Genomic DNA, 9172 nt, shown 5'->3' with positions numbered 1-9172 from the left:
GACACAATATTGATAAAAAGGAACAATGCTTCTATGCTGAGAACAGGTAATACCGAAGCTTAATCAATTCAAATACTTGCAATATACAAACGAGCTCGAAATGAACATAATCCCAATGGACAGCTTAATAAAAGTCAACACTGTATTTGAATAACAGTATGCCATGAGTCGTCAACCAAATAAATGATAACTGTGCAAATAAACAATTACTCAGTGAACAAAGCCTAGACGGAGGCCGTCATAACAAGAGTCTTTAAACAGAGTCTGAATACCAAGCCTAAGACACAATAATCCAATAGACGAAGGATTGAACCATACAGGTTCGTTATATGAAAACCTTGGTCGTATAGTGGAGGGAGAAATTCGAAAGCAAGGGACTCGGCATCCCTGTTCAGCAGAACAGAGGATTAGCCACTGTTCCGAGATGAGAGGACCGAAAACAAACTCTAAGAATGAGGTTGTGCTCACACCTGTGGCAGGATGGACGAGGTCGGGGAGTCGGAGCCTCTTCCAAACACTGTCTGGATGCCAAAGGCCTTCCCTGCAAAAATCATGGAGACCGATGACTGAGAAAACATATTAACCGAAATAAAATCAAAAGCATTTAAATGTAAAAGCTAAACTGATTCTTCGAAGCTCGACTTAACCTGAGAAGTGGGTTGTAGAGGTTCCCTATGCCTTGGTGGAAGGTGGAACCCTGGTGCGGTGAGTATCTGTAAGTCCTCGGCCGAGCACCAGGGTTCCACCTTCCACAGGTGTGAGCACAATGAACCTTAAATATCCCTTGCAAGACCTTGCCTCGTGGCATAGTCTCGGCCTTTGATCTAGGTAAGACTGCCTCCGCCGTTCGATCATGGAGAAGGATTCGGAAGGGTTTGGGCGCGCGATTGGTAAGACCGGGGAGCCAGCCTCGTAACACTTGTTCATGCCACCGCACATGAAAGAACATTGTGAGCCATGGATCATGCCAGGTGGATGAATCACAGTAAGCCAGTGCTGTAAAGGATAGTACCTTACCTGTACGCATATATCTCAAAGAGCAAGTTAACCAGTCTCGAGTTGATCACCTATCAGATCGCAATTATGGCGGAGCCAGCCTTGGTAAGCGAGACCTGTTGTGGCAGTAAACCCCATGACCGCCACAACAATGAAACCCATATTTATATATACGAAAACCTTTGATATCTAGCTAGGAAGTCGAATGTTTATTTGTACATGTAATCGAGTACAGCTAATATTGTAAATCAAATGAGTAATGATTGTGATGATCATGAAGTGCGTGTTATGCAACAGTATATGAGTGTGTCAAGACAACAAGTTTTATGTACATGCTGTAACTTTATTACATAAGTATATGGTCAAACTCTAGAATGATCACATTATGTGTGGATTATACATTAATATAATATGGTCTAGGAAATGAATATTTGCCCATGTCAAATTTTTTTTTTATGCATGTATTAGAGCGTGACAACATGGTATCAGAGCCAAGGCTTACAACTCTGTGACCTTTGGGAAAAATTTTAAAATTACAGTAACATGAATATAAATAGTATCATGATAAAAGCTCAGAGATACGCCAAAGATAAATTAAATCTGTTTAATAAGTTATTCTGAAACAGGTAGATGGAAGAACCTCAGGGAAATCCTGAGCTTTGGGTACAACTGGGAGCAGCAGGCCGCAATACTGACTCAACGCTATTGAGGACATTACAGGAGTTAAAGGATGAAATGGCCCGACTGCGTGAGGATAACGCAAGATTGAATGTTGAACAGGAGAGGATCCTGAAAAGCTTATCTGATAGGCAACATCAACAGTAGTCACATACGAGACCTGAACAGCCAAGAATAACAGATGAACAGAGCTATCATACTGAGCCATAAGAAACAGAGGATAGGGCAGAGACGCGAGGAGAGAAGTCTGTCAATGCTTCTGAAATTCAAACCCCAAAAAGACCCCGGATGGAACTACAAGGGTAGTTTCAGAAAATTAAACCACCTCATTTGGACGGGGAATCAGAGGAAGCTGCAGAGGCATGGCTAATTAATATGAATAAGTATTTTCAAGTGTATGAATATGATCATCATCTTAAGGCAAGGCTAGCTATATTCCAGCTGTAGGCCAAAGCCACGCTATGGTGGGAGGAGGTCAAAATGGTGCGGGGAGTGAGTGAACAAGATGTGACATGGGAAATGTTTCAAAGATATTTCAAGGAGAAGTATTTGACAGAACGCTTTTATGATGGAAAAGCGTGAGAATTTCACGATCTGCGGCTTGGACATCAGACTATTGATGAGTTCGTAACTAAGTTCACATCCCTGCTTCGTTACGTACCCTATATTCGTGAAGAGAACACTAAGGTACAAAGATTCATTAGTAGTCTACCTCTGACAATGCGAGAAAGGATAGAGTTCGATAATCCAAAAACCATGGATGAAGCTATTCGAAAAGCAAGACTGTGTTATCAGCAGAACAAATCCAAAGGAGAAATTTCTGGAAAGCGTTGGACAGATAAGCGGGGCAGTAAAATGCCTACGGGTAGCAAGGGAGCGCGCAGCAGTTTTCAGAAAGGATTTTCGAAGGGAGCCAATACTAAAAATTCAGCTAAAACTCAGAGCAGATTCAAGCCTCCTGCAGAATCCAAATACAGTGAACAGCAAGTTAGACTGGACAATGAAGGCTCAGCTCGGCCACCTGTTCAGTGTTGGGGTTGTGACGGACCCCATTATATTAGAAACTGCCCTCATCGGAAGGACAACGATCAGCTGTCACAGATCTATGAAGCTTCAACAGTAGGGGATGTGGCTCGATCTATGCCCAGAATAAATGCAGCACTGGAGGATCGACACGCTGATTACCAGCCAACAATGATAGAGTTTGAAGGTAAGATCTTTGATCGAACTATTTCTATTTTAGTAGATCCAGGAGCTACTTTAAGCTATATAAGTCCCAAAGTTGTGGAAAACTGTGGTTTGCAGACCACTAAGTTTAAAAGCCCTTGGCTAGTACAGCTGGCCACTGGGACCAAAAGACGAGTCGTAACTAAAGTCAGCAACTGTCCATTAAGGTTAGATGGCCAAACAATAACAACTGAATTAAATGTACTCCCTCTTGGTTCCTATGACGTGCTGATAGGAATGGACTAGTTGGAACGACGGTGGTCTGTAATTAATTGTAAAACAAAAACAGTCTCTTACCGAGATGAGCTGGGTGTGGGAAAAGAGATTCAAGGCATCCAGAAACCAGTGCAGATTCGGCCAATCACAGCCTCACAGCTGGTTAAGTGTATCCGGAATAAGTGCCAGATTTATGCAGTACAAGTGGGGTTTGCAGATTCTGTGGATAAGGTTGCAACTGTTAAAGATATACCAATAGTGCAAGATTTTGCAGATGTATTTCCTGAAGAAATTCCAGGGCTGCCACCCAAAAGGGATTTGGACTTCACCATTGAGCTGATACCCGGAGCAGCCCCAGTGTCCCGAGCACCCTATCGGATGAGTGTGCCGGAGTTAACTGAGTTAAAAATGCAACTGCAAGAGTTGCTGGAAAAGAAGTACATCCGCCCCAGTGTCTCTCCTTGGGGAGCTCCTGTGCTATTTGTGAGGAAAAAGGATGGGACTCTGCGAATGTGCATAGACTATAGACAGCTGAATAAACTGACAGTTAAAAACAAATATCCACTACCCCGCATTGACGAGCTGTTTGATCAGGTGAAGGGGGCGACCATCTTCTCAAAGATCGATTTAAGATCAGGTTACCATCAAATCAGAATCAAAGATGAGGACATAGCCAAGACAGCTTTTCGTACTCGTTACAGACATTACGAGTTTGTGGTACTGCCTTTTGGATTAACTAATGCACCTGCAACATTCATGTGTTTGATGAATAGTGTATTTCATCAATACTTAGACAAATTTGTATTGATCTTCATTGATGATATACTTATTTACTCCCCGAATAAGAAAGAACATGAGGAACATTTAAGGATAGTGTTACAGACTTTACGGGAGCATCAGTTATATGGAAAATTCAGCAAATGTGATTTTTATAAAGAACAGATCCAGTATTTGGGTCACATTATTACAAAGGAAGGTATAGCTGTAGATCCCGAAAATATTAAAACTATAATGGAATGGCCTACACCCAAGAATGTAGTAGATATTCGATCTTTCATGGGGCTGGCTGGATATTACCGTTTTTCTAGAGTTGCCTATCCCATTACCTCCTTGCAAAAGAAGGGAAAAGTGTTTAAATGGACAGCAGACTGTCAGCGGAGCTTCGAACAACTCAAGCATTTACTTACCACAGCACCTGTGTTGTGTGTGGCAGATCCCGAAAAGGAGTATGTAGTTTGTACAGATGCCAGTAAGGAGGGCGTGGGTGGAGTGCTAATGCAGGAAGGTAAAGTGTTTGCCTATGAATCCAGGAAGTTGAAAGAGCATGAGCAGAAATATTCTGCCTATGATCTGGAATTAACCGCTGTGATCCATGCGTTGAAGATGTGGCGCCATTATTTAGTAGGGACGAAATTTTTGCTAATGACGGATCACCACAGCTTGACTAGTTACTTTAGTCAACCCACTCTAAACGCAAGACAAGCAAGATGGGTGGACTTTTTGGGAAATTTCGATTTCGAAATTAAACACCTAAAGGGAAAGGAGAACAGAGTGGCTGATGCACTAAGCTGAAAGGTGCATTGCATTTATGAGATTGGTATCAGTCAAGGATGGTCCACTCTTGACAAAGAGATTGAGGAGGCTGCGGCGCAAGATCGGATTTATTTGCAAAAGAAGCATTTAGTGCAGAATTCAGATACCCGTTCCATACAACAAGGTTACACCTTGAATACAGCCGGCATTTTGTGCTATCAGAAGAAGATTTATATACCCAATCAGAGCAGTATTAAAGAAAAGATTCTGGATGAAAATCATAGAAGTCCTTATGCAGGACATCCTGGTTACCAGAAATTAATCACCTCACTAAGGAAGGAGTACTACTGGCCAGGCATGAAGAAGGATGTTGTGGAATACCTGGCGCGCTGTTTGGAGTGTCAACAGGTGAAGGCTGAACATCAGCATCCTGCAGGACTACTACAGCCAATACCCATACCAGAATGGAAATGGGAGACCATAACCATGGACTTTATTACCGGTTTGCCGAGATCCAAAAAGAATAATGATTCTATAATGGTGGTAGTGGATAAACTCAGCAAGTCAGCTCACTTTATACCGGTTCAATCCACTTATCGTGCAGCTCAAATCGCAAACATTTTTATGCAAAATATATTTAAACTTCATGGGCTGCCGAAAGTAATAATATCTTATCGTGATGTTAAATTTACTTCAGCATTCTGGAGGACCTTATTTGAAGGTCTAGGAACACAATTGAGCTTCAGCACCGCATATCATCCGCAAACTGACGGACAGACTGAGTGAGTGAATCAAGTGTTGGAGGACATGCTGCGGTCTTATGTGATGCAGCAACCTACGCGATGGGAGGAGTATCTACATCTAGTGGAATTCGCCTATAACAATGGCTACCACTCATCCTTGAAGATGAGCCCATTCGAAGTACTCTACGGCCGGAAATGCCGCACACCCTCCAGTTGGGGTGGACCGGAGGACAAATTCTTGCTGGGTCCTGAGATGTTGGAAGAGATGGAGGTCATGGTGAAAAAAGTTCGAGCTAATCTAAAGATGGCACAGGACAGGCAGAAGAATTTTGTAGATCGGAAGAGAACATTTAAAGAATACCAAGTGGGTGAACACGTGTACATCAGAATTCGAGATAGGGAAAGTACCCTCCAATGGAATGCCTGTGCCAAATTGGCACCGCGTTTTTGTGGACCATTCCAAATTCTGGCACGAGTAGGGCCGGTAGCTTACCAGCTCGCCCTACCCAGCCATATTCGGGTCCATAATGTCTTCCATGTATCAGTTTTAAAGAGATATGTGTATGACCCTAGGCATATAATAAGTTGGCAGGACATTCAGGTAAGGGAAGACTGTTATATAATGTAAACTGAAATAGAATACTAGTAAGCAGCTGATTTAATTGTTATGTGTTTCAGGTGGAACCGGAAGGAGAGTTCCTGGTCGAACCAGTGAACATATTAGATCGGAGAAGAGTCGAGCTGCGGAAAAGGGTCATCAGCCAGGTTAAAGTGCAGTGGCAGCACTTTGGGCCTGAAGAGGCCACCTGGGAAGATGAACAAATGATGAGGGATACTTATCCCAGACTGTTTTTGGATGAACAGCAACATCGGGACGATGTAGACTTTCAGGAGGGGGAGATGTAACATCCCTTGTGAAAAGTTAATGTTAGTAAATAGTGAAAGTAATTATTGAACAAAGACTTTATTTGGAAAATATGTATAATCCTGTTATTAATTTTATGTTAATGAAAGACAATTGTGTTGGTACTATTTGAACTGAGTTATGATTAATCATGGTTAGTAACTGAGGAATCAGTTGCATTGGAACCCTCACTACCTTGAGGTAGTTGAGACCCCAGAGGAAAAAGGGGGAAAAATGCCAAGTCTGGTTAGGATCAGATGGCAGAGAAGAAAGAAAATATTCATGCTATGTCTGGTTAGGATCAGATGGCATAAGAGGAAAAGAATTTTCCTGTGTACGCTATGTCTGGTTAGGATCAGATAGCGTTTACTGGCGAGACCAGTGTAATTGCGGTCGAGTAGGACCTGCAAGTGCTTGGGGGTGGAAGGACAAAGAAGAATTCTTCCTACGGACGGGTGGATTGACAAGCAATACAAGTAGGTTTGTACAGGAACAGGTATGGCCTACTATGTGTACATTTATTTATTGAGTTATCTCTGGTGTGGTCTTATGCTAAAAGATACATTATTCTGTGCTAGAAAGATTGGTACAGTGTAACCACTTGACTGTCATTCATAGCTGAAAATAGGAAAGAACAATAGCTGTTGCATGTTAGATAGAGACCGAGACATTGCAATCTGAATAAACGAATATTAAACCCTTGCATATCTCATTTAGACAAACAACAGTAGAGGAGTTGAATAAATAAGTTTTGTTATTACAGAGACAGCAAGAAATATGAACAGAGGTGAAACTGTAATAAAACCCTATTTAGATTTACATGCCGCGGAAAAGAAGCAGAATACTTTATTTCATACAAAATCGAAAAGAACAAAACAGACACTATGTGCAAGAAAATGTATTATGCTTATAACATTGTGACATTTAGTATATAGGATGGGACTGGTAAGTCTCGCAAAACCGGTATACATATACCCGATAGATATTACCTTATTCAGTAGACAAAAGAGTGTATACACACATTAAACCCCAAGGGCTCGCAAGAACCTCCGAGTCGGAGCACTAGAACACTATGACAATATTCACATGCGCAGCTTAACAACAACAGATTATACGCATTCAGAATTTATATGTATAACTTTAAAGAAATAGGTATGCCGATGACTGTATGGTAACCGCGGTTACAAACAGTCTCGGCTAGAGCCTGCTAAGTAAAACCCTCTCCCAGAAGAAGTTAACTGAGCTGGGCTGAAGCCTATTCGAGACGGCCGGAGCGCCATAGTCGAATCTTAGCAAATAAATTTGGGTATCGAATCGTATACCAGGCAACTAGTTTATAACAGAGCTTACACCAAATCATGGACCTGTAACTCATAGACGGACTCAATATTGATAAAATGGAACAATGCTTCTATGCTGAGAACAGGTAATACCGAAGCTTAATCAAATCAAATACTTGCAATATACAAACGAGCTCGAAATGAACATAATCCCAATGGACAGCTTAATAAAAGTCAACACTGTATTTGAATAATAGTATGCCGTGAGTCAGCAACCAAATAAATGATAACTGTGCAAATAAACAATTACTCAGTGAACAAAGCCTAGACGGAGGCCGCCATAACAAGAGTCTTTAAACAGAGTCTGAATACCAAGCCTAAGACACAATAATCCAATAGACGAAGGATTGAACCATACAGGTTCGTTATATGAAAACCTTGGTCGTATAGCGGAGGGAGAAATTCGAAAGCAAGGGACTCGGCATCCCTGTTCAGCAGAACAGAGGATTAGCCACTGTTCCGAGATGAGAAGACTGAAAACAAACTCTAAGAATGAGGTTGTGCTCATACCTGTGGCAGGATGGACGAGGTCGGGGAGTCGGAGCCTCTTCCAAACGCTGTCTGGACGCCAAAGGCCTTCCCTGCAAAAATCATGGAGACCGATGACTGAGAAAACATATTAACCGAAATAAAATCAAAAGCATTTAAATGTAAAAGCTAAACTGTTCTTCGAAGCTCGACTTAACCTGAGCAGTGGGTTGTAGAGGTTCCCTATGCCTTGGTGGAAGGTGGAACCCTGGTGCGGTGAGTATCTGTAAGTCCTCGGCCGAGCACAGAAGAGCCGAAGACTGCAGCAGCCAAGCACTCGACCCCGAATGAAAATAATAACCAACCAATGCAAAATGAACCTTAAATATCCCTTGCAAGACCTTGCCTCGTGGCATAGTCTCGGCCTTTGATCTGGGTAAGACTGCCTCCGCCGTTCGATCATGGAGAAGGATCCGGAAGGGTTTGGGCGTGCGATTGGTAAGACCGAGGAGCCAGCCTCGTAACACTTGTTCACGCCACCGCACATGACAGAACATTGTGAGCCGTGGATCATGCCAGGTGGATGAATCACAGTAAGCCAGTGCTGTAAAGGATAGTACCTTACCTGTACGCATATATCTCAAAGAGCAAGTTAACCAGTCTCGAGTTGATCACCTATCAGATCGCAATTATGGTGGAGCCAGCCTTGGTAAGCGAGACCTGTCGTGGCAGTAAACCCCATGACCGCCACAACAATGAAACCCATATTTATATATACGAAAACCTTTGATATCTAGCTAGGAAGTCGAATGTTTATTTGTACATGTAATCAAGTACAGCTAATATTGTAAATCAAATGAGTAATGACTGTGATGATCATGAAGTGTGTGTTATGCAACAGTATATGAGTGTGTCAAGACAACAGGTTTTATGTACATGCTATAACTTTATTACATAAGTATATGGTCAAACTCTAGAATGATCACATTACGCGTGGATTATACATTGATATAATATGGTCTAGGAAATGAATATTTGCCCATGTCAAAATTTTTTTTTATGCATGT

Source organism: Pinus tabuliformis, chromosome 4_2 (genome assembly GCF_031772625.1).
Source record: "Pinus tabuliformis cultivar Carrire ecotype Pingquan chromosome 4_2, CPIR1, whole genome shotgun sequence".
NCBI lineage: Eukaryota > Viridiplantae > Streptophyta > Pinopsida > Pinales > Pinaceae > Pinus > Pinus tabuliformis.
The sequence above is the reverse complement of the archived record's forward strand: the minus strand, read 5'-3'. Positions refer to the sequence as shown.